We start from the raw sequence: 27,551 nt of genomic DNA on the forward strand, positions 1-27,551 counted from the left end.
TACCACCACACGTCTACCACTACTTCAATAATTCCACTCACCTGGGTTAGGTTATAAGGTCATAAGGATTTTCTATTTCATTTATTGTAACTCCAGCGCTTGTTACCTCATTGATCACGTGACAAGAAATGGCGGGAGGTTGTGGGCACGTGATTGTTTTGGTGAGTGTCAACAAAGATATGGCGGAAACGAGTTGCCATGGCGGGAAAACCTGAATTGCCATGGCGGGAAAACCTGAGTTGCCATGGAGACATCAGCTGTGGGTTCATGTGTATTACTGACTGATGATGAGTTACTGACTGACAACTTGGGGTGAAGGAGGAAGAGGAAAAACAGAAAAAGAAACAAGAGGAAATAAAAAGAAAATGAAGAAATACAAATAATGAAACAAATTGGTTGGTAACTCGGTCAACAATCAGGAGAGGCGTTCACGGAGCTAACAAACACAAATGAGAAAAAATAAATCTGTCAGTAAGTCAGTCAGTCAGTCGGCCATTCAGTTAGTCGGTCATAGAGGGAACGTGAGTAAGGGAGGAGAAGAAATGAAAACTGACGGAAAAAAAAGACAGAATGAAGGGAAGGGGGAACATGGGTGATGAAAGAGAGGAGTGGAAAAGGGAGAATTGTGGAGAAGAGAGAAAGGGGGGAGGTAAGAGAGAGAGAGGGACAGGAGTGGAAAAGAGAGAGAGGACAGGTGAGGGGTGGACAGGTAAAAGAAGCTATGGGGCTGATCTTCAGGTGATCCAGAAAACTTATCGTACGATCTTGTGTGACTCAGAATCCAGTTTCTCAGACGTTAGAGGAGGATTTCGTCTTTTAGGCAGCAGCTAACGAGGGATTTGGTCCGTGGGGAGTCAGCTGCGAGGAGAGATTTTATGGGGATTATGGGAGATTTCTTCCTTTTGGAGAGATTTTAGCCTTTTTGGCGGATTTCGTCCTTGAGGGATTTCTTTCTCCTGGAGGGATTTCGTCCTTTGAGGGGGATTTCGTCCTTTGGGGGAAATTTCGTCCTCCGGGGGGTATTTTGTCCGAGGGGGATTTTTGTCTCTGGGGAGTCAACCGCGAGGGAAAGATTTTTAGGGTTTGAGTATTTTTGTGTGGCAGTATTGTAGGAGGGAGGCTGAGGCTGGGGTAAACACCACCCCACAAAGACGTGTCAACACTGCCTTCTGCAGTCTGGACCTCTTCTTGTAGTGGTGGAGCCCTGCACACACACACGAGGCAGGCACACACACACACACACACACACACGAGGCAGGTACACACACACTTACGGGGTAAACAAACACACACACGAGGTACACACACACACACACACACACACACACACACACACGAGGCAGGTACACACACACACAAACACACACACACGAGGCAGGTACACACACACACACACACACACACACGAGGACACACACACACACACACACACACACACACACACGAGGCAGGTACACACACACACACACACACACACCACACGAGGCAGGTACACACACACACACACGAGGCAGGTACATACACACACACACACACACACACATGCAGATACACACACACACACGCAGGTACACACACACACACACACACACACACACACACACACACACACACGGGGCAGGTAAACAAACACACACACACACACACACATACACACAGGGTACACACATACACGGAACAGGTAAACAAACACACACACACACACACACACACACACACACACACGGGCAGACAGACACACACACAGGGCAGGTACACTCACGGGACAGGTGTACACACACACACCCACCACTGGGGAGGGATGGGTGAATGAATGAGAGCTAGAGATAGGGAAGAGAGCGTAAGGAGGAAGAGAGAGAGAGTGTGTGCAAGGAGGGAAGATAAAGGATGGGAAGAAAGGAGGAGGAAGATGAAATGAGAGAGAGAGAGAGAGAGGAGAGAGAGAGAGAGAGAGAGAGAGAGAGAGAGAGAGGTGGTTTGCTAGAAGAATATTTACACACACACACACACACACACACACGAGGCCATCCTACTAGTAATAAAATATGTGTTTTACGCATCTTTAAGAACGACTGGCCTGGCAAATATTGAAATTGGGACAGATTTTTTAGCGCAGATTTTGGCGGATATTAATCATGGTGCTGAGGAGAGTCTAATATTTGGCCAACACGGGTTATAAAAGGGTTAAATCTTGCGTTGCCTCTAGTCATGTTCTTGGAAGAAGGTGGGAGGGGGGAGGGAGGAGGAGGAGAGGGAGGAGGTGGTGGAAGGAGAGGGAGGAGGGGGAAGTGTTGGTAGGAAGAGAAGGACGAGAGAGGGAGGGAAGAAAGGAAGGGGATTGATGAGGCGGTGAGGGGAAGGGGGAGGAAGAGAGGTAGGAGAGTGAAGGAGGAGGAGGGGGAGAAATAAAAGAGGAATGATAAAGGTTGAGGAGGAAGAGACTGGAGAATGATGGGAAGGAAGAGAATTGAAGGGGATAGGAAGAGAGGAAATTGAAGAAGGGCAATGCTGTTCCTTCCTTTCCCCTCATTCCCCCTCTCCCTCATCCCCCCTTAAGCCCACACCTGAGGGAATGGTTGGAAAATGTTAATCACGGACGTCTAGGGAGAGTTATTATATTGAAGAGGAACCACCATCTCTCTCTCTCTCTCTCTCTCTCTCTCCAGCGGACCATGTCATCGACTCCTTCAAAAAAAAAATCCTTATTTTCTTCATTCATTCTTTTTTCCTTCTTCCTCCTCCTTCCTCCTCCTCCTTCCTCCTCCTCCTCCCTCCCTCCTCCTCCTCCTCCTCCTCCCTCCCTCCTCCCCTCCTCCTTTCCTCCTCCTCCCTCCTTCCTCCCTCCCTCCCTCCTTCCTCCCTCCTCCCTTTCCTCCTCCCTCCTCCTCCTCCTCCTCCTCCTCCCTCCTCCCTCCCTACCATCATCGTCGCCGTCAGATTGCAGGCAGCCCTGGTCGGTCCTATGGGGGAGGTGAGAGATCCATATCGTGTAGGAGAGAGAGAGAGAGAGAGAGAGAGAGAGAGAGAGAGAGAGGGGGGGACGCCTCAGTCTAAGGTCACAGGAGGTCAAGTCTCTGTTGTGTTATCGTTGTGTCTAGAGGGCTATCTTTGCTCCTCCTCCCAAAAAAAAAAAATATAACATGAACCACGATAACATTAACATGACCCTGATAACAAAAACATAACTTACATAACGAAAAAAACATCACAACTAAAATAACAAAAAATATCATAACTTACATTAAACATAACGGCTAAGATAACCAAAAATAACATTAACCTAAGATAACAAGAAAAAAGTTAACGACTAAAAATAACTAAACTAACATACATAACATAAAAAATATAACGCCTAAGATAACAAGGTAAGATAAAAAAAAAAATTATAATGACTAAGATAACAATAAAAAATATAACGACTAAGAAAACAATAAAAAATATAACGACTAAGATAACAATAAAAAATATAACGACTAAGATAACAATAAAAAATATAACGACTAAGATAACAATAAAAAATATAACGACTAAGATAACAATAAAAAATATAACGACTAAGATAACAAGGTAGGATTACAAGCAGGCACCGAGAGAGAGACATTTGGCCTCCCCTTAACACGATACTTCATTTGGCAGGTAAAACAGGGCCATTTTTTCCTCGTGTTCCCCCCAAATAGTCGGTCGTCTCCATTTCCCAGAGTGGTTGTAAAGCCTCGTCACTCCTTCCCAGTATGGAGACGACTTTATTCTTCTTCTCAGTGTGGAGGGAACAAATGTGTGTGTGGAGGGAACAAATGTGTGTGTGGAGGGAACAAATGTGTGTGTGTGGAAGGAACTAGCCTACTGGAACAAGTATGTGCGGAGGGAACAAATATGTGTGTGGAGGGAACTAATGTGTGTGTGGAGGGAACTAGCCCACAGGAACAAGTATGTGTGGAGGGAACTAGCCCACAGGAACAAGTATGTGTGGAGGGAACTAGCCCACAGGAACATGTATGTGTGGAGGGAACAAATGTGTGTGTGGAGGGAACTAGCCCACAGGAACAAGTATGTGTGGAGGGAACAAATGTGTGTGTGTGTGTGTGTGTGTGTGTGTGTGTGTGAAGCTCTCAGGAACAAAATATACTTTAATAGTAGATAATATTAGTTGAATATATAAATAAAGTCATTAAAATAAAAATAAAAATCCACAATGTTCCAAAAATTAAATAAAATTAAATAGTTAAAATCATAGAAATAATTAATCATTAAAAAAAACATTGAATAAAGTTTAAACAAAAGTTAAATAAATGTTAATTGTAAAAGATAAACTAAAACACGAAAATAAAAACACGAAAAAAATAGACGAGTTAAATCATACTAAACAAAAGCTGTGGAATTGATAAGAAATTAACTAATAAACAAAAAAAATATTAAAACGAAGAAATATCTAGTTAAGTAAAGTTAAACTCTCTAAATAAAGGTAAAAAAAAATAAAACAAATTAAAGAAACAGAGGATTAATTCACGTTCTTAAATAAAAGCAAACAAAAAATAATACCACGAGAAAATGAAAATAAATAAAGTTAAATCTAAAACATAACAAAAAATCAGAAAAAACGAGAAAATTAAACAAAACTGAAATAAAAACGGAAGCAGAAGTCAAATAAAACATAACAAAGCAAGACCTTGAGAGTAAACTGTGTGTGTGTGTGTGTGTGTGTGTGTGTGTGTGTGGAAGGCAATCATAGGAGCTGGTGCACTAAAATCTAGCACCTCTCTCTCTCTCTCTCTCTCTCTCTCTCTCTCTCTCTCTCTCTCTCTCTCTCTGAGCAGTGAAGGAAGAGGGAGGGAGGGAGGAAGGGAGAAAGGATGGAAGGGGTCAGCAGAGAGGAAAGGAATGGAAGAGAAAGAGGTGATAAGTAAAGGTAGAGAGAGAGAGAGAGAGAGAAAGGGAAGGGAAGGGAAGTAATAAACAATAAAAGTGAAGGGAAGACGTGAAGGATGAAGAGGGAGGGAAGGAAGGAAGGAAGGAATAGCAAAGTAAGGAAGAGGTAGGGAGAGAACAAAGAGTGGAGGAAATAGGAAAGAAGGAAATGAACAGAGAAGATAGAGGAGGAAGGAAGAGAGATAGGAACGAATAAAAGAAGGAAATGAACAGTAAAAATAAGGAAGTAGGAAATTAAAAATAAAAGTGGAGGAAACAGACAGACATAGAGAGAAACAGTTAACAGGTGAAAAATAAACAACATTAAAACTAAACCAATTTCTACAACCAAAATACAACCAAAAGTGACCAAACAACCACACAATATTGAGTCTTCACGAGTGCTCCACCACCTCCTGAGACTCACTTAGTAAATATTGTACCTTTATCCTTCCCCCCATAGCGTAAGAGTATGAACTGGACTACAGCTATATTGATGGTGTTTACAAAATATAGGTTGAAACACACATACAGAGACACACACATACACATACACATACACACACACACACACACACACACACACACACACACACAGACAGACAGACATAAGCAGATAAAAATCAAAGCCAGGCTCTTGTCTTAGTGTTAAAATTGATTGTTCATTGGTAGGTGGAAGAGGAGAGGGGGGTGGAGGTAGGATGGAAGGAGGGAGGAGGAGGTGGGAAGGAGGAGGAGGAGGAGGTGGAGGAAGAGGAGGTGGGAGGGAAGAGGAGGTAGAGGGAGGAGGTGGAGGAAGTGACAATGACACAAATTTGTACTCTGGTTCACGCACAGCTAAGATAGTCCTGAGACCAGCCTCGCTATCAAGCAACACAATATACGCCCACGCCCACCCACCACCACACACCACTCAACCACGCGCCCACTCCACCACCACACCTTAACCACGCGCCTGCTCCACCACCACACCAACCACACCCACGCTCCACCACATTCAACCACGCCCACGCTCCACCACATTCAACCACACCCACGCCCACCACACTCAACCACACCCACGCTCCACCACACTCAACCACACCCACGAGCCAACTCTATCACTCAACCACACCAACGCGCCAGCTCCACCACAATCAACCACGCCCATGCTTAGCACACACACACACACACCTACAGCAGGTCTCAGTAAAGCCGCCCATTATCTAGGTCTTAGAAGGCACGTATGTTGTGCCTCTTACACTGGACATAAAGCGATGCGTGAGACCAAACCTTAGTCAGGTCAGTCACACCTTAAGAATACCACTTCCGTTCGTTCTACCACGCGCCCAAACATACCCCCGCTCTCTCTCCACACTATGACCCACTCCCCACCTACCCCCACTTCATGTAACTCCTCCCCACCTACCCCCACTTCATGTAATTCCTCCCCACCCACCCCCACTTCACATGTACCCTCCCCACCTACCCCCACCCCATGTAATTCCTCCCCACCCACCCCTCACTTCATGCAACTCCTCCCACTCACCCCCACCTCATGTAACTCCTCCCACCTACCCTCATCTCATGTAACCTCCCACCTACCCCCCACCTCATGTAACCTCCCACCCACCCCACTTTATGTAATCCCCACCCTACCCCCACTCATGTAACTCCCTCCCCACCCACCCCACCTCATGTAACCTCCCCACCCACCCCCACTTTATGCACCTCCCCACCTACCCCCCACTTCATGTAACCTCCCCACTCACCCCCACCCCATGTGTAACCTCCCCACCCCACTCCCCACCTCATGTAACTCCTCCCACCTACCCCCACCTCATGTAACTCCTCCCCACTCACCCCCACCTCATGTAACTCCTCCCCACCTACTCCCCACCATGTAACCTCCTCAACCCTCTCTTAGTAACCTCTATTCTCCTCACCCATCCCATGATCCCTCCACTCCCCTCATAATGACCCCTTCCCTCCCCTCCTCACCCCTTCCCTCCCCTCATCACCCCTTCCCTCCCCTCATCACCCCTCCCCACCTCCACCTTCCTCCCGTAACTCAAGGTCGATCGGGGTCGCCTTGGGTCACCACCTCCTGCTGTGGGGTCAAAGCGAGGTCATTTATACCAGCTCCTGTGCGTGGTGAGGTCACTGAGGGAGAGGGGCGGTCAGGAGAGGCAGGAAGTACCTCAAGGGTTTATGCAGGTCAAATGGGCCCCAGTCCTCTCAGGCCCTAAGCATAACCAGATCACTAACATAAGGGCCCGGTACATATATGGATTGGGGGGTCACCTCAAGACTACAGGGCCTATTAGGACTCTGCCCTAGCTTATAATGGTTCGAGTTGGGGCCCGGTCGATAAGTCACTCCCCTAAGGCTTAAAAGTTTCTGTTCCTGTATGTGGAAAGGTAAAGAGGTGAGGAGTATGCTGTTCCGTCCCAGGAGAGGAAGGTGTGGTGGGAAAGTTTCAAAAAGAGTTAGACACTGAGTTATGTATCGGGTGAGGGATGGGAGGTTTGTGGGATGGAGGATATATTGAATAGGAAGGTTAGGATAGGGTTTAACGAGAGGGGGAAGTGAGTTGGTGAAGAGTATGGGATAGGAAATAGATGGGATGGGTAACATGTATCATCAGTAGTTAGTTAGAATTATGTGGGATAGGGAGTATATATGGGAAAGGTGTGTGTGTGTGTGTGTGTGTGTGTGTGAACGGTGGGTAGGAAGGCTTAACCCACTATCGCTTATCTCTCCCAGCTGATGAACAGATAACACACGCACACACCACCACACTCGTAAACACGCACATGGTTTCTTCGCACGCACATGGGTACACACACAGCACTACACACGGTTATGAATACTTACACGAGGTATTACACGGATGCACATGGGGTACTACACACGTACATGGGTACATAGAAACACACACACACACACACACAGGCTTGTAAATAAGGAAAGAGAGAGAGAGAGAGAGAGAGAGAGAGAGAGAGAGAGAGAGAGAGTCGTCACACGAGGATGATGAACCGAATGATAGTACTGAGGGATTGACCTCGGGCTGTGTTGTCTCTACTGACCCACAACTACCTCATTCGACACACCTGCTGAGGGGAGAGGTCAGGGTGAGGTGATCATGGAGGGGTGTGGAGGAGGAGGGGGTCAGGGAGGGATGAGGATGAGGAGGTAAGTCGGGGTGAGGTGGTTAGGGAGGGGTCAGGAGAAGGTAAGGTAGTAATTGTAGGGCGTAAAATATAATTATGCCTCGTGTAAAAAAAAATCAGGTGCATTAATTGACGTATCTTAAGTTGTAAATAAAACAAAGAATAGATCTAATAAAGGTGGAAATCTTGGGTACTGAAGTAATAAACTCAACCTTGTAGATAAAGAGTTATATTATTTTACTTCCCCTTTTATAAAGTTAGTTCATTGAAGGTCCAATTAGTAAATGGCGTAGTCTTGTCTTGCCCCTGATATCAGATAGAGAGAGAGAGAGAGAGAAAGAAAAGATAGAGAGAAAATTAGAGAGATACAGAGGCTTTTAATGTATAGATGGTAAGACTGCATTAGGATTGTTTTTTTTTTTGTGAATTAAGGAAATAATTAGCTGCAGGTCAGGAGAGAGAGAGAGAGAGATAGAGAGAGAGAGAGAGAGAGATAGAGAGAGCATGAAGGAATCAATTAGTGGATATATTAAATTTGTCTTTAAGTAATATTATCAGGATTGGGGTGAGAAAGCCAAGCTGATTTAATGGGATTGAGGTGAGTGGAGTGAGAGCCCAGCTGATTGAGTGAGCGAGTGAGAGGAGCCCAGCTGATTGAGTGAGTGAGTGAGAGAGCCCAGCTGATTGAGTGAGTGAGAGCCCAGCTGATTGAGAGTGAAAGTGAGAGCCCAGCTGATTAAGAGTGAAAGTGAGAGTCCAGCTGATTGAGTGAGAGTGTGTGAGAGTCCAGCTGATTAAGTGAGACACTGAAAGGGAGATCATCTGTCCTGCCAATTAAAGGCCTCGCGACGTCTTAAAAGTTGATTCCCTGGGAGCTGTGAGGACCCTGGAGCCGAGACCAGAGTGTGTGTGTGTGTGTGTGTGTGTGTGTGTGTACGTACGTGTGTACGTGTGTGTGTGTGTGTGTGTGTGTGGATTAATCTTTATCATATTACCTGTACCTGCCCCCATTATCATCACCTGTCCCATTATCTTCACCTGTATTTACCTTTACCCTCTATGTGTGTGTGTGTTACCCGTTACCTAGTTCTGTTAATTGGTCTTGGGTACTATATATGCTCCTTAATTATGATGATACTATATATGTGTCTACCTGTATATTTACCTGTCTGTCTTTATATATCAGTGATTGTTAATTGGTGACCTTAATTAAGTACCCTGCAATAGAATGTCTTGTGACCTGACCTAACCTGACCTAACCTAAAAGTCATAATACGCACATTCTACACATTCTAGTTGGTGACAGTTCTAGTCCATCATGCTTATGTATAATGTGTTCATCCTTCACTCTCAACAGAACATTCACATTCTTACCATTTCTCATCCTTCACTCTGGTTATAATACGTCGCATTATTCACGCTAAGTAGAATGTTGAGAACGTCTCCCTCCTCCTCTCTCTCTACCCCCCCCTCCTCCTCTCTCTGTCTCTCGCTGTCTTAAGTGGTATAAATGACCCCGTCTGCAGTGTTGCCAGGTTCACTTACACACCACCTGTTTATCCTTGTGGCTGGGTGTAGTGTTACCAGAACAATACATGTGTACAGTGTGTTGATATTGCCATGGTGATGATGGTGGTGGCAGTGAATGGTGGTGGTGGTTCTGTGGTGTGTGATGTTGATGATAGTGTGATAGTGAATGGTGCTGGTGTCTGATGGTGATAATGGCGTGTGATGATGATGGTGGTGTGTGATGATGATTGTGGTAGTGGTGGCGGCGGGGTTTGTGGTGGTGAATGAAATAGTCCCTTGACCTCGTTAACTTGAATGGCGTGACGTCACAGTGAATGGAATGATGTCATATAGTGAATAGAATGATGTTTAGTGAATGGAATGATGTCATATAGTGAATAGAATGATGTTTAGTGAATGGAATGATGTCATATAGTGAATAGAATGATGTTTAGTGAATGGAATGATGTCATATAGTGAATAGAATGATGTTTAGTGAATGGAATGATGTCATATAGTGAATAGAATGATGTTTAGTGAATGGGGAGGTGACGTCCTGTAGAATAAGTTGACGTCATTCATAGATTTAAGTGGAGGTGACGCCATATAAAATTACAACTTAGTTGGGGCTTGCCTCCACCTTGACACACTGACCTTTTGATGAGCACCATGCCACTGGCTGTGACCACCTCAGACATCATTGTTACCATCAGCTCCCGAACTCTGAACCCCGAACCCTGAATCACGAACCCAGAACAGGACTTCAGACATACGGGATTTAAAGTTCCTGAAAGAACCAAAGTCCCGAATCAATTAGTCCAGACGATCTTTTTGCAAATATATATATATATTTTTTTATCTCTTGACGATTAATATTAGGAGTATTGACATAATGAAATATGACAAGACTCAAGTTTCGGTATAGAAATATGGCTTCGTTATCTCCGTAAGGGGTTCAGAGTTCGGGATTCGGAGTTCGGGATTCAGAGGTTCGGGGTTTGGAGTTCAGGATTCGATAGTAAGTTTTAGATTTGAATGAACCCCTTCCCTCTCCTCTGCACCCGGACAGCCGTCAGAAGCAGGGAGCTGCCTCGTGACGACACTCCGTGAAATTATGGCGGCAGGCGAATATTTGTGAGACTATGTGCTAGTGAGCTCCGGTGTGCGCCTCTCCTGACCTGGCTGATGGGTGTCTTCCACGCTTGAGGGATGTTTGTCTGGACTACGTAAAGATTCGCACCATCCAGCTTATTTTACTAGAAAATAACCAACCTGACCTGACCTGACCTGACCTGACCTGACCTGACCTAACCTGACCTGACCTGAACCTAACTAACACTAACCTAACTTAACACTAACCTAACCCAACCCAACCTAACCCATGGCCCCAATCGTGTGGTTAGGTTAGGATGGGGCCTAGAAGGACTGGGCCCCATTCTCGTGTGGTCTAAACACCCACGGAGGAGTGAGTGGTGGGAACACAAGTGTGATTATTTGTGTTAATTTAATTACTTTCTAATGACGATATACAATTAATGTGTTAATGAGTCACCTGAGGGGGACTGGGTTATGATTTAAGAGTGTGTGTGTGTGTAGTAGATTTACATACATACATACATACATACATTAACATACATACATACATACATACATACATACATACATACATACATACATACATACATACATACATACATACATATATACATACATACATACTTACCAAGGTGTATGAAGGTCAATAAGCTTCACAGTCGCCTTTTTTACCAGAGCTGTAGTTTGTTGATGTGGCTGCCAGGGCCGCCTATAATTAGAGTCCTACTTTTACCTCCCACCGGAAGTTGCTCTAATTCTTTCTAACCTAACCTGGCCTGACCTAACCTAACCTGAACCTAACTAACACTGACCTAACCTAACCTAATTTAACCTAACCTAACCCAATTTGACCTAACCTACCCTAATTTAACCTATCCTACCCATAGCCTAAGCTAATTTAACTTAAACTACGCTAATTCTCTCTACACTTAACCTGACCCACCTCTAACCTGACCCACCCCTAACCTGACCCACCCCTAACCTGACCCACCCCTAACCTGACACACCCCTAACCTGGCCAACTTCTAACCTAACCTATCCCTATCCCAACCTAGCCATATGTTAACCTGACAACCAACCCTACCCAAGTCCCTAACCTACCCTAATATGAACTCTCTCTCTCTCTCTCTCTCTCTCTCTCTCTCTCTCTCTCTCTCTCTCTCTCTCCATCACCCCTCCTTCGGGCAGTTGCCAACAAGCACATCATCGTTTATGGCTGCTGTTACGTAACTGATGGCACTTGGCTACTAATATTGGTTAAGTTGTTTAGCAGCTCTTGGGGTCATGTTTTGTAATCCCACATCTTCAAAGGAACGAGAATGTGTGTGTGCGTGCGTGTGTGTGTGTGTGTGTGTGTGTGTGTGTGTGTGTGTGTGTGTGTGTGTGTGTGTGTGGATGGCCAGCATTGCCTCCAACACAGACATAACGCTATACCACCAATAGCCGCAGGCACGAACAGACCATAAGAGCGCCTTTAATCATCGCCGTTTACAATACTCAGCCGGAAAGCGGACCCAATAATTACGTCATTAGAGATATTGGATCTCTTCATGTAAATCAATACCTGTCTTCAGGGGTGGGGAAGTACTGAAAGCAGGTAGGGCAACAGGTGTGGAGATCAACATATTTAGGGGTTAGTGGTGTGGAGGTCAACAGATGTGGGAATCAGGGTGAGATGTAGAGTTATATTTAGACAGGTGGGGATTAGTGTCTCTCTCTCTCTCTCTCTCTCTCTCTCTCTCTCTCTCTCTCTCTCTCTCTCTCTCTCTCTCTCGGGTAAGTATTACAGAGTGAACTTGACTGTTGTTGTGTAATAACCGGTTAATTAAAATGATAACGCAATAATTCGTGTATGATGGATAGGTCAGATAATTGCGTGGCTAGATTTGGATAGGCGTGTGATTCATGGTTGATTAGTATTTGACTGGTGTCTGATATTTTTAGTAGGATGATATTGATGGATGTTCTTGCTTCGTATACATTAGCCGCTTATCTATACATATATACATACATACATACATACATATTCAATTTTCACCCTTGTCTACCCCCCTTCCACACACCTATCTATCCACCCCACCCACACACTCACACTTCTCCGTGAGACTAATTACACTCTCTATTGCCACCAGGTGATTGGCGTTTCCATCTTAACCACCAACAGGGCGTAACAAGCGACCTGTCTCACACATACCAAACTACCACCAGCTAACAAGCGCAGGAGGGTCATTAAGTGGTTGAGTGAGGGTAATTAGTGAGGTGTGGACTCCCCCTCCCCCCAGTCCGCCGCCACCTCCTAAAAATGGACTCAACTTACCGAAAGTACTTGAATAATACTTTAAGTACTCAATGCCCAAAGTGTTTTAAAGAGTACCCAAAATATTGAATGCCCAAAGTACTTAAATAATACCCAAAATACTTAAGTAATTGGCCATAATAACCTACACACACACACACACACACACACACACACACACACACACACACAGTATAAATATACCCCTTGTCACTTTAAATACCTAAAAAAATACCCAAATATACATAAAAAATACCCTGTGATACCCAAAAAATACCCAAATACCCTAAAATAAAAAAAAAATAAAAAAAAAAACCACGACCCCCAATTCGGCCAGACAGGTGTAATGACAGGTGCTTGTTGTGTGATCAGTGTCGTTCAGTATAGTAGTTCACTAATATGTTTTTTTCTTTTCACATTACAGGTACGTGAAGGAGATGTAATTAAGGTGTACTGATGATGCTGAGGACTCGTCGTAATAACCAGGTGATGTTAAGTGTGGGCGTGAGTGGGTGGGCGTGGGTGGGTGTGAGTGGGGATGATGTTAGATGGGGTTATCCTTCCCGCCTTTCTTTTTTTCCCATTGTTTCCCTTCTCTCTTTTCCTTCCTCCTTCCTCCCATTCCCCTTTCCCTTCTCTCCTTCCCGTCCATCCCATACACCTTCCTCCCTCCTCACATATCCCCACTCTCCTCCCATTCTTTCCTCCTCCTCATTCCTCCTATTCCTTCCCTCTCCTCCCATTCTCCTCTTCCTTCCACATCGCTTGGCCCCAGACTGTCTTTCCTCCCTCCCGCCCAGGAATATGTCCACATGTACACACCAAACACGGCTACACGTACACATCGAGAATATTAAATGTGTACATTCTCTTCAAAAAATGTTTTATATTTTCGTACACGCGCACATCCAAAGGTACACACACACACACACACACACCATAAAAGACTTGCACTTACACATGCAGACAGCCGAGAGTCGTCAACGAAGGGGAACGGGACAAAAAAACTTGAAAAAAAAAAAACCCGTGTGTGTGGATTTTTACCTTGGGGCCAGCGAGGAACAGTAATGTAGTTGCGTTTCCTGGGGAACAGATCGTGGAACTACAAAGAGCAGAGTGAAATGTGGTTTGTGTGGTTGGTAGCAGGACCCCGTGTTGTGTATAGTGGCCAAAGTCTTCCTTACCCCTCACGCAGCACTCGACTCTTTATTGAACTTTATCCTCTTTTAATTCACTCCTTGACAGTCATTCACTCACTGACGAATTCAACCTTACAATCTCTCTTATTTACAATCATTTATTGACTCCCATATACAGTCACTTGTTTATGTTTTAGAATGTTTATACTCGCTTACTTTATCACCCAGTCACTCATTTGCACTCAGTTATCGTCAGTCATACTTATTCACTTACACTCACTCACTCAGTCCTTCACACTCACTCAGTCACGCACTCATACTTAAATTTACCCATTACGTTCTACACTCACTCCTGTTCACACTATTTTGGATCACTTGCTGTACGACCAATCACGGCCATGTTTGCTGGGAGAGTTTACTGTCACTTCTGCCCTCCCTGCTGGCCGCCACGAACACAACCAGACGTTCATCCCTGACCATTGGTGCTCGTACTCGTGTATTCACTAACGCTTAACACTTACAAACCCTCACACACACACACTTGCTAGCGTTCCCCCTCCTTGGCGTCCACACTCCCTGGCGTCCACCCTCCCTGGCGTCCACCCTCCCTGGCGAACACTTTACTTACAATCCAGATAAGGGGAAGTATGTGCTATAACCTGAGCCAGTTAGAGGCGTTCTCACATCACTAGTTACGTGGAAGAGTTATAGTCTGAATTTAATGCTCTTCTGATGACTGGTAGTTCGCATGTACCCAGTGTAGTGTGTGTGGCTGGTCGTGTATTGGAGTGCTCTGAAATTCATGTGTGTCAATACACCGGTACTAAATTATGTGTAAAAAATGTATTTGCACGCATCTACTCTGTTACGTGTGTACGTGTGGGTACTTACATACACACGGAGGTACACACGCACAGGTACACATGCACAGGTACACATTCAGAGATACGTATTAATGTGATTTTTTTCCATTCACATTAATCAGCGTACTGTACTCTCTCTCTCTCTCTCTCTCTCTCTCTCTCTCTCTCTCTCTCTCTCTCTCTCTCTCTCTCTCTCTCTCTCTCTCAAACCTTACGACTTAATGATTCCTTCGCAAAAAATAACTTCGCAATAAACAGCAAATCACCTTCTTAAAACCCCTAGTTAAGGATCCCACTCCCACGCATAACTACAGACTAACACACACACACACACACCACTCTTTCCTCCTGACTTGTGTGTGAGTGTTCATGATCATATGGTTCTGTATTTGTAGTGTTCATGATCTGGTTCTGTATTTGTTGTGTTCATGATCTGGTTCTGTATTTGTTGTGTTCATGATCTGGTTCTGTTGTTGTGTTCATGATCTGGTTCTGTATTTGTTGTGTTCATGATCTGGTTCTGTATTTGTGTTGTTCATGATCTGGTTCTGTATTTTGTGTTCATGATCTGGTTCTGTATTTGTTGTGTTCATGATCTGGTTCTGTATTTGTGTTCATGATCTGGTTCTGTATTTGTTGTGTTCATGATCTGGTTCTGTATTTGTTGTGTTCATGATCTGGTTCTGTATTTGTAGTGTTCATGATCTGGTTCTGTATTTGTTGTGTTCATGATCTGGTTCTGTATTTATTGTGTTCATGATCTGGTTCTGTATTTGTTGTGTTCATGATCTGGTTCTGTATTTGTTGTGTTCATGATCTGGTTCTGTATTTGTTGTGTTCATGATCTGGTTCTGTATTTGTTGTGTTATGATCTGGTTCTGTATTGTTGTGTTCATGATCTGGTTCTGTATTTGTTGTGTTCATGATCTGGTTCTGTATTTGTTGTGTTCATGATCTGGTTCTGTATTTGTTGTGTTCATGATCTGGTTCTGTATTTGTTGTGTTCATGATCTGGTCTGTATTTGTTGTGTTCATGATCTGGTTCTGTATTTGTTGTGTTCATGATTGGTTCTGTATTTGTTGTGTTCATTGATCTGGTTCTGTATTTGTTGTGTTCATGATCTGGTTTCTGTATTTGTTGTGTTCATGATCTGGTTCTGTATTTGTAGTGTTCATGATCTGGTTCTTATTTGTTTGTGTTCATGATCTGGTTCTGTATTTGTTGTGTTCATGATCTGGTTCTGTATTTGTTGTGTTCATGATCTGGTTCTGTATTTGTTGTGTTCATGATCTGGTTCTGTATTTGTTGTGTTCATGATCTGGTTCTGTATTTGTTGTGTTCATGATCTGGTTCTGTATTTGTAGTGTTCATGATCTGGTTCTGTATTTGTAGTGTTCATGATCTGGTTCTGTATTTGTTGTGTTCATGATCTGGTTCTGTATTTGTTGTGTTCATGATCTGGTTCTGTATTTGTTGTGTTCATGATCTGGTTCTGTATTTGTTGTGTTCATGATCTGGTTCTATATTTGTTGTGTTCATGATCTGGTTCTGTATTTGTTGTGTTCATGATCTGGTTCTGTATTTGTAGTGTTCATGATCTGGTTCTGTATTTGTTGTGTTCATGATCTGGTTCTGTATTTGTTGTGTTCATGATCTGGTTCTGTATTTGTTGTGTTCATGTTCTGGTTCTGTATTTGTTGTGTTCATGATCTGGTTCTGTACTAATCGTGTTCATACAATACTCATGACGTGATTTTGTTATTTTTTTGTTATTCTTACTTTTCCCGTGACAAGAACTCGTGTTTGTAAATGTTATATACTTCTCATGAGTCAGACAAGGTCTTTTATTTGCCGTGTTAATTCAATTTTCATGACCTGTTCTTCAACTTTACATATCTTTACCTTTTTCATGATATAATTTCAAGTTCGCAAATTTTCCCGGTTTTCGTTAATCGTCTTAAATTTGCAATAGATTTTTTTTCTGAGGTTTACAATTAGTACTCGTTAGTTTTCATGAGAATTTCAGATTTGCAAATTCTCTTATGCAAATTTTATGACGAATTCTGAGATTTTCAACTGAACGGGATATTTTTTTTTTAGCTACATAATGGAGTGTACAGGCGTAGTATTTAGTGCATTATGTAGCGCTGTAGCTCAGAGGACCTTTATTGGTACACATTTGTTCATAAGTTATTGGCAGGCGCGTCAGGCTACTTTATTTATGGTGTCAATATTGATGCTGGTTATAATTGACCCATTTACTACAGTTAATGGTCTTTGATATTATGTTACCCTTAATTTCCTTTCCTGTTTTTCAATTTTTTTTATTTTTTGGTCGTTCAAGGGGGGGGGGGTATTGGTTTCCGCATCTGTGTGTGTGTGTGTGTGTGTGTGTGTGTGTGTGTGTGTGTGTGTGTGTGTGTGTGTGTGTGTGTGTGTGTGTGTGTGTGTGATCTCAAAAATTAGAAGACTGACTTTGGTGAAATTTCTCAGGAACCTTATATTCTTATGCACTTATATTCACGCACTTATTACTTGCTCTCACGTTTATGTTCACTTATACATGCACTCACATTCATTCATTCGTACATGTACTCACACTCAGCCATACTTGAACTTACACTCACACCCTTGTACATGCACTCATTCTCACATTCACTCATCACACACACACTCATACATACACTCAAACACACCCAAACGTTCATTCATACTCACATTCACTAATCTCACACTCATACTGTTAGAGATAGGCTGGGTTGGGCTGGGCTAGGTCAGGTTAGGTTAGGTTAGGTTAGGTTAGGTTAGGTTAGGTTAGGTTAGGTTAGGTTAGGTTAGAATAGGTAGGTTAGGTTAGAAATAGATTAGGTTAGAAATAGGTTTGGTTAGAAATAGGTTAGGTTAGGTTAGGTTAGAAATAATTAGGTTAGAAATACTGTTGAGGAGAGAGAGAGAGAGAGAGAGAGAGAGAGAGAGAGAGAGAGAGAGAGAGACACTATGGCTAATTTATGTCTTGTGTGTTTTTTCTGTCTATATGTATGTATGTTTTTGTCTGTATGTCTGTCGTGTGTGTCTGTCTTTACTTATCTTTTTGTTTTGTCTTTTTTGTGCGTCTCTTTTGTCTCGTTGTTCCCTTTTATCTCTGTCTGTCTGTCTGTCTCTCTGTCTGTCTGTCTCTCTCTGTGTCTCAATTACTAAAAAACGAATAATCTCAATCAATAAGAAGAAGGAAACCGAAAATAAATAAAATAAATAAATATATATATAAATAATAAAACCTTCCCTTCCTGAAATAATAATAATAATAATAATAATAATAATAATAATAAACTCCTCAGGTACAGAACCCAATAAGAGAATGAGGCGTCTAGCTTATCCTACGCTAAACCACCGATACCCAGCGCTCTGTGTAGTAAAGGAGGAGGGAATAAGCTTTTTTTTAGCTTACAGGCATAAACACACAAGCGCTATTACTCAAGAAGGGCTGAACACAAAATGTCCATAAACATATTTCACGTAGTAGTATATACCTCATTGGCACGGTAATGCGTCACGGGCAAAAACTAGAGTGAGAAAAATTGCCAGGGATCAGTTTTATGGCGGAGAGAGAGATGAAGGTGAAGTGTGGTGGGGTGTACACACAGATGCCTGGGAACGTCTTTTTGATTTTATTTTTTATTTTTCGTCTGTTTCTTGTTTACCTCCAAGCAGCTGATGTATGTCTTCCCGCGTTTTTGTATGTCTTCCCGCGTTTTTGTATGTCTTCCCGCGTTTTTGTATGTCTTCCCGCGTTTTTTTTTTGTGTTTAAATAATATAGTTGGTTTATATTTTGTCTCGGGGTTTTTTTCTTGTTAAAAGTCTTATACCTGGTGGTTATTTGACCTGGTTTTGTTTATATATCACAGCTGATACGTTAGTCTTCTGTTTTTTTTTGTTTACATACTACAGCTGATGCGCATCTTGGTTGTCTTTTGTTTCGCCATATTCTTCTTTTAAATATTACATCTGTTGATCATCTTTCAGGTTATATTTTTATTTTTTTTTCCTATTAACACACAACATCTGATTCTCGCCATACTCCGTTTTTAATCCCCCGCCGGCTCCTTCACTCCTGAGGGTTGAGGAGTGATAGAAATAACCAGTGTCACTCCTCCCTGCCATGGACGAGCTGTTCTCAGAATCGGCACAGCGAGACACCTTTTACAGCACAGTCACCTCACAGCCGGGGGTGTTGCAAGCCTTTGACTGTTTTTAAAAGAATTATCATTTCTAATATGTCGACAAAACAAGCCGGATATAACCGTGTTTATCAGTATTGTATTGTTTGGCGGGGATACGAATCACTGTTTGTTTGTTTGGTAGTTGTTAGTAGTTGTTGCCTCTTTTGTTTGTTTACTTATGAATTAATTTACATTTTTTACGTCTTTGTGTTTTATCTGATTCACGGCTGAAAAATAAGTCACATCTGTTGAGTCACATCTTTGGTGCGTCTTTTATTACACATCACAGATTCATAAGTGATGTGCGTCTTGCCGGTGTCTCGTGGGGGGGTGTTTATACTGTGTGTGTGTGTGTGTGTGGCGGGAGATAAAAAAAAAATCAAACAGTAGAGAGCGTCCACAGATGACATTGATAGTGGATAATATAAAGGCGTTGAGAGCAGTGTTGTGTCTGGCGGCCTAAGGGTCAATTTCTCCCGACACAGAGCAATACGTCATGGGAGACAACCGACCTCTGGGGACCAATGCCACGTCTCCCATCATCACAGAGGCTACAACTCCCTTCACCTCCTACTGGATTTCCCACCTTAACGGAACTCCCATCTTGACATGTACTTGTCCCTGGGTCACTCGGCGGATTTGATGATGTCACGTTGTAGTTGAAATGACCTGTGCATTATGAAGGATGCCCGGGAATTGTGTATTCATTGCTATTTAAGAAATGGGGGATATGGAGGCCAGGCACGTAGCTACTTGGGGTACTGATCGTCAAGCTGATAGATGTGATTTGCTCTTCATGATTTGGAAGTGTGGAGATGAAGAAGAACGAGATGATTTGGGAGATGAGTGTGTTGGTTGGGGTGGAAAGGCGGTACTAGGATTGAAGAGCGAAGATGGGGGAAGACAGAAGAGGAGGGAGAGGAAAAAGAGGGTATTATTTTTGTATGGTTGGTTGTGGTGGTCAGAGGTGTGTTACAGAGTCTTAGCAACACAGTCCACATGTCGAGTGTTTCCGGGATGGCCACAGCTTTACTAAACTGGCCACATGTGTTTGTGGCCTGTGTCCTCCTATGGCCTGTGTCCTCCTAGTGGCCCCTGTCCTCCTAGTGGCCCCTGTCCTCCTAGTGGCCCCTGTCCTCCTAGTGGCCCCTGTCCTCCTAGTGGCCCCTGTTCTCCTAGTGGCCTGGTCTTGGCAATATTGTCTCGGGTGGGTTACTGTGTTGGCCATATGGAATTGGTCATATTTGGCAACACTGGTACAGGAGGAAGAGGAGATAGTGGAGACTGTGTTGAGAATGGAGGAGACGATATTAAGATTGATGTAGAGAGAGAGAGAGAGAGATGGGGGGAGGGGGAATAGGTAGAAACGAATGAAAGAAGAAGAAGAAGAAATTGAGATTGATATATGGAGAGACAGTAAGGCAAAATAGGTAGAAACTAATGAAAGAGAAACATAAAAAAACTGAAAACGAGAAAGAAAAATAAGATAACCAGAGAGACGAGACCTGAAAAAAAAACTAAGATGGAAAAGAGAATCAGGTACCATCAAGGAGGTAATATAGGAGGAAGAGGAGAAGAGGAATAAAATGGCAAGTGGTGACGAGGGAAGACGAAGCAGACAGAAGTTACTAAGGAGAGATAGTATGCAAGATATGTTAATGTGAGATCTAATGTCGCTCACGTATGCAAATGAGGACTTGTCAGTGTGTGGATATGTAGATAATGTTGCCAATAACGGGACGAGGGCCGGGAAGTGGGTGTAACCTGAGAAGTTTTGGAAAATGAGAGGTGCTGGAGGAGAGGGTCTTTGGGAAGGAGTGAGAGGGAGGGTGAGTGGGAAGGTGTTTTGGAGAAGGTAGACGAGTGGAAGAGGAGAGGGGTTGTTTGAGGAGGGGTGTGAATGTCTCTATACCTAGCCTCAACATCCTCCACCCTCAGTACCCTCCACCCTCAACATCCTCCACCCTCAGTACCCTCCACCCTCAACATCCTCCACCCTCAGTACCCTCCACCTCAACATCCTCCACCCTCAGTACCCTCCACCTCAACATCCTCCTCAGCACCTCCACCCTCAGTACCTCCACCCTCCAACATCCTCCACCCCTCCACCTTCACCCCCTCCACCTCCAACCCCTCCACCTTCTTCACCCCTCCCACCCCCTCCACCCTTCACCCCCTCTACCCTTCACCCCCTCACCTTCACCCACCTCCACCTCCACCCTTCACCCCCCTCCACCCCCTCCCACCCCTCCACCCTTCACCCACCTCCACCCTCCACCCTTCACCCCCTCCACCCTCCAACCCCTCCACCCCACCTCTCCTCCCCACCTCCACCCCTCCCACCCCCTCCACCCTTCACCCCCTCCACCCTTCTCACCCACCTCCACCCCTCCCACCCCCTCCACCCCTCCAACCCCTCCAACCCCTCCACCCCACCCCCTCCCACCCCTCACCCCGTTCACCCCTTCACCCCCTCCACCCCTCCAACCCCTCCACCCACCCACCCTCCCACCCCCTCCACCCTCCAACCCCTCCCACCCACCCCCTCCACCCCTCCACCCTCCACCCCCTCCCACCTCCCCACCCATTCACCCTTCACCCCTCCACCCTCCACCCCTCACCCCTCCCCCACCTCCACCCTTCACCCCTCCCACCCCTTCTACCTCCACCCTTCACCCCCTCCACCCTTCACCACCTCCACCCTTCACCACCTCCACCCTTCACCCCCTCCACCTTCCTCGTGTTCTTCCCGGCCGTCGAGTACCGGCAGTAGGATCGTGTAAACATAAATATGAACACTTGTATCTCGCTCACAGTTCCCCAGATCATCTTTATGTATTGACTCTGGTAATGGAGGCGCATACACGTTGTTACCAATACCCCGTGGCAGCCAAGACCCCTCCCTGCCAGCACATACGCGGTCCTTCCCCTGGGTTTATTTGTTGATTGTTGGGTGGTAATACTTGCAAAATTGTTGCTACCAATACACCACGATTGCGAAAGCCTATTTACTCGGTGCATAGAAGGGGTCTCTTAAGGTTTATTTGTTGATGGTTAGATGGTAATACTGAGGAAATTATTACCAATACATGATGTTAGCTATAACCCTCTTACTCGGTTCTTAAAGAAGAGTTTCATTTGTATTTATTCGTTGATTGTAGGATGGTAATACTGCAGAAATATCGTTACCAACACAAGATAACAAACAACACCCACTCACCCTCTACAGACAAAATCCCCTCTAGGGGTTGAATGTTGATATTTAGATGGTAATACTGCTCTCGTGTACTATTACCAGATAAGCACCATCACCCCCACCAACCTCCTGTGAACGTTACCAAACCTCATTCTTAGGGTTTGGTAACTGTGTCTAGATGGCAATGTTGTTGTAGGCAGACACGTATGGTAACATGGACACGCCTATACATTTATGCATGAAAGAGATCTCTGCTATCAGTTTATCCTATTGCGTGTTCCGTTTTGGGCTCGGGATTATGATACAAGATGGCTGGCGCTGTAGTGTAGGTTTTGGTGAATAATTCTTTTTGGAGGGGAAGTAATTTAGAGTTTAATTGATGGTGTAATGTCGACTGTTTATGGTAATGTTGATGTTTGTATATACACTATTTGAAGGTCGCAGTTTCATAGTGTCGTAGAATTAATTTTTCATTTAATTTTTTTCCTGGTAACATTGTCCTTATAAATTTGCCCCATAACATCAATTTTCCTCATCAATTTTTACCCATAACAAATTTTCCTCATCAATTTTCCCCATAGCATCAATTTTCCTTATAAATTTTCCCCATAACATCACTTTTCCTCATCAATTTTCCCCATAACATCAATTTACCTCATCAATTTTCCTCATAACATCAATTTTCCTCATCAATTTTCCCCATAACATCAATTTTCCTCATCAATTTTCCCCATAACATCAATTTTCCACATCAATTTTCCCCATAACATCAATTTTCCTCATCAATTTTCCCCATAACATCAATTTTCCTCATCAACTTCCCCATAACATCAATTTTCCTCATCATAAATTATCCCTCTTAACGTAATTTTTTTTTGTATCTAGACAAGTGAGAATGTACCTAACCTAACCTAATACCAATGACATTAACTGCAGTAATTTTAAGTTCATATGCATAAAACTCAATCATAAATTACTACTCGTATATAATGGATGAACTGATCTCCCTAACTACAGAACCAGTTTGTTTCATTATTACCTGCCTTTACGTTACCTATTTAAGTTAAAAGAAACCAGGTATATTGTATTAGGTAGTAAGGACTAAAGGTATCTAGTAGAGACACCCCTTCAGGCTCTTCTCGTTTTCTGTTGCTGTTTATTCCCATTTATAATGATTAATTATTTATTTCTAGTTATTATTTGTTTACCTCTGAAGTTGATTGCTTATTCCAGTTCCCAGTTACTCATTCCAATTCCCAGTTACTCATTCCTAGTTACTCATTCCAGTTCCCAGTTACTCATTCCTAGTTACTCATTCCAGTTCCCAGTTACTCATTCCAGTTCCCAGTTACTTATTCCAATACTCAGTTACTCATTCCAGTTCCCAGTTACTCATTCCAGTTCCCAGTTACTCATTCCAGTTCCCAGTTACTCATTCCAATACTCAGTTACTCATTCCAGTTCCCAGTTTCTTATAAAAGAGGTACAAATAGACACGGATAATGAGAGGAAAATTAATGCAGGTAATGAAAGAGGAGAATAGGCACATGTGGTAAACGAAGGGAAATAGATAAAAAGATGATAAATGAATGTTAAGAAGAAATGGAAAAAATAAATACTGGGAGGAATAAAGGATGAAATAGGGGAAATATATAGGTCTGATAAAGGAAGAGGAGGAGGAGGAGGAGGAGGAGAAAGTACAAGGAAGTAAGAAGAGAAATATCAAGAACGAAAGAGAGGAGATAGATAGGTGTGATAAAGAAGGAAGGGGTATACTGTACTAAGAGCATCAAGGAGGTTGCTGATATAGTCTTGCGTTCGGAGAAATTTGATCAAATATTTTTTGTGTAGCATTTTGCTGACGTGTGTGTGTGTGTGTGTGTGTGTGTGTGTGTGGGTGTGGGTGTGTGTGTGCGTGTGTGTGTGTGTGTGTGTTTTTTTTTTTATGCTGACGTATTCATCTTGTATTCAGGAGTGAGGGATCAGAATTCCTTAAGACGGTGTGAGTACGGGGGTTACTTTACCGTGTATGTATGTATGTATGTATGTATGTATGTATGTATGTATGTATGTATGTATAGAATTTGTGATTATGAGTGGGTGTTTCCATGCTTGTAAGTATATGTATGTATAATATGCACGTGTATGTAAAAAGGTTATGCGTCTGCGTGTGGCGGCCAGGTTAATCCCCCCACACATCCTCCCAGGCATTTGTGACGTCAAGCGGTAAGCATTGAGAGGCCTTAAACCCAACCATCAGATATTATTTACTTTTTTTAACATGAAGGGGGAATAAAAAGCAGGTTGATGTGAGGGGACAGAGGGGATCACTTTTGGGGCCTAATCCCTCCCCCTCACCTCTCACCACCCTCACCTCCCTCTCCCTCTCTCCCCTTCTGCCCTCACTTCCTCCCCCACCACCCCCTCACCTCCTCTCCTCTCCCCTTCTGCCTCACTTCCCTCTCCCTCCCCCAAGTTTGATCAAATAATCATATCCGTGAATACCAGTAAGAGGGACTCCATGCCCCTGGACAAAGGCTACACCACCTTCCTGAGAGTTTATCTTTTATTCAGCATTTTTATTATTATTCTCCCTTCCCTCCCCCCTCTCCCTCCTCCCCTTCCCTCTCCCCCTCCTACCTCCCTCCCTGTGTGTCACCAAAGTTCACTACTTTTCGCTGACGCCTCATAGATTTGTTTAGGGGTTTTTGAGTGTATGGCCGCACATTGACACACACACACACACACACGTCTGTTAGGGTTGTTTTGTGCGCTGTTTGGGTGTTTTAAGAGAAGTTTCGTCTGTAGGATGTTTGTATAAATGAGAGATCTTTCTGATACATGAATTGAATTTTTTTTCATTTATAATTATTAACGCCTATAGAAGTATTTATTTCACTTACTAATGTATGTATGTATGTATGTATGTATGTATGTATGTATGTATGTATGTATGTATGTATGTATGTATGTATGTTTATATAGCGGTTCCGTAGCTCGGGGATAAAATCTTCGACCCTCAATGGTTCGATTCCCGACCTGAGTGGAGGATTGGATTCCCACCTTGTACACTAGTCTTTGTTCACTCAGCAATAAATGACGACGCTACCGGCTGTGATGGTCGATGGTGAATGGAGCGACCCTTGGGTGGACCAGTATCATCATACCAAGGTGGTGGAGTGTTACCTGCCCGGCCACACACCACAATGGTTTATACGTGTGGTACCCCTCCCGCAACCCTCCTAAATTAGCCTCCTGCAGTCATGTCAACAAACAGTGGTATTGCCTGAGGAAAACGAGAGAGAAGGAACATGTGGCTGCTTGACCAAACATCTGCCACAGACCCGCCAGTGATAAAAATTCTCTTTACAACTTCGCTCATCCACGTTAATAACAGGTGACGCATTGACAGTTATTGGTCATATTTGGCTTATGGTTATAGCTCCTTGCGTGGCTTATGGCGTGGTATAACTTATGGAGTGTGGTGGAGGAGAGGAGTGACAAGGTATTTTTTATTTTATTTATTTATTTTTTTTGGAGCTGCGACGAGAATTGAGGACTGAGAAAAAATAAATAGCGCCGAAATTGCCCTGAAACTCCACTCTTTTACCGTCACTAGATTTGTGTTCTAGTGTTTCACTGTTTAACTACTGAAAAGAAAAGAGATGAACGATTTTTTTTTTTTTTTAGAATTCCATTTTTTTTGGTTATTTATGTATCTATTGCGTTTTATTTATTTATTTATTTATTTATATTTATTTTAAGTTAGTCTTTTTAAGGTCGAGTCTTGAAAGATTCAGAAACTTTTTTTTTTTTTTAAGAATCCGAGTCTCCGTGAACCCGACTCAAGCATCATCCCCAGGCCCCAGACAGCGACCAGAATGTTTACACGACCAACACAGTTCGCTGACGTTGCCGCTTAATACCTCAGTTGTGGTACTTGTTTATTTGTGGTCGTCTTGAGTAGCTACGTGTACACTTGTCTGTGATGAATGTAAGACTTCACCGCCTTCCACTCTTACTCTGGGATGCTGTATGACTGTATAAATTTTGTATGTGTTTTTTATATGGCAGTTGTGTTTTTATAGCTCTAATAGTAAAGATAATAATAATATACCATCGAATCTCAAACACACAGTTCTTAGTCGTCTTCACATACAGTATAAATACAGTTAGGGTAAAGGTGAAGGACCCTGGGCTTTAACTATGATCAGGTAAATACTCATTAGTTTAATCACGTACATCATGACCGTGTGTGTGTGTGTGTGTGTGTGTGTGTGTGTGTGTGTGTGTGTGAGTGAGAAAGCCTTTGTGATAGCCTCGTATACACACTTTTCCTTCCTTTCCCATCCCATCCTTCACTTCCTCTTCCGTCTCCTCACTTTTCCTCCCACTCATAACCTTTCTCTATTACTATTCTGTTTTATATTCCTCCTCTCCCATCTATTCCTTTATCCTATCTTTCTCTCTTCCCTCCATCATTAATCTTTTGTCCCTATCCCTTCCTCCCTGGCTTATTACCTGTACACCCTTTTATTTCTCTCTCATTTAACCTTCTATCGCACTTCTTGTCTTTTCCCTTATCTTCCTGGGCATTCCTCCTCCCGTTCCTCTTCTACTTTCTCCTCCTCTTTACCCTCTTTGTATTCCTATTCTTCCTCCTCTTCTTCCTCCTCTCCTTCCTCTTCTTCCTCCTTCTCTCCTCCCCTCCTTCCTCTCTTATCCCACTCGTCATCTCTTCCCCCCCCTCTACTTTCCCTTCCGCTCCCTTTTGCTTTTATCTTTGCCCGCCATGTGGTCCTCCTCCTCCTCTTCTCTCCGTTCTTCCGTTCCTCCTTTCTTCTTCCTTTCTCTCCTCTGTCTTCCTCCTTCCTCCTCTCTCGTTCTCCCCACTTCGTTTCTCTCTTCTTCCTCATCTACCTAATTCCCCATCCTCCTCTCTCTCTTCTTCCATCCTCCACCTCTCTTCCACCCACCTCCTCCTTCCGTTTCTCCCTGTCTCCCTATCTCGTTCTCTAACTCTTTCCCTCCCTCCTTTCATCCCTTTCCCTCCATCTACCCTTTCCTTCTTTCTCCTCCTCCCTTTATTCTCGTCCTATCTCGTTCTTTTGCTACGATCTTATTCATACGCTCCCTCCCTCTTCTTGTTTTCTCCTCTGGCCCCTCTCCCCCTC

Source organism: Homarus americanus, unplaced genomic scaffold (assembly GCF_018991925.1).
Source record: "Homarus americanus isolate GMGI-L3 unplaced genomic scaffold, GMGI_Hamer_2.0 scaffold53377, whole genome shotgun sequence".
Classification (NCBI taxonomy): Eukaryota; Metazoa; Arthropoda; class Malacostraca; order Decapoda; family Nephropidae; genus Homarus; species Homarus americanus.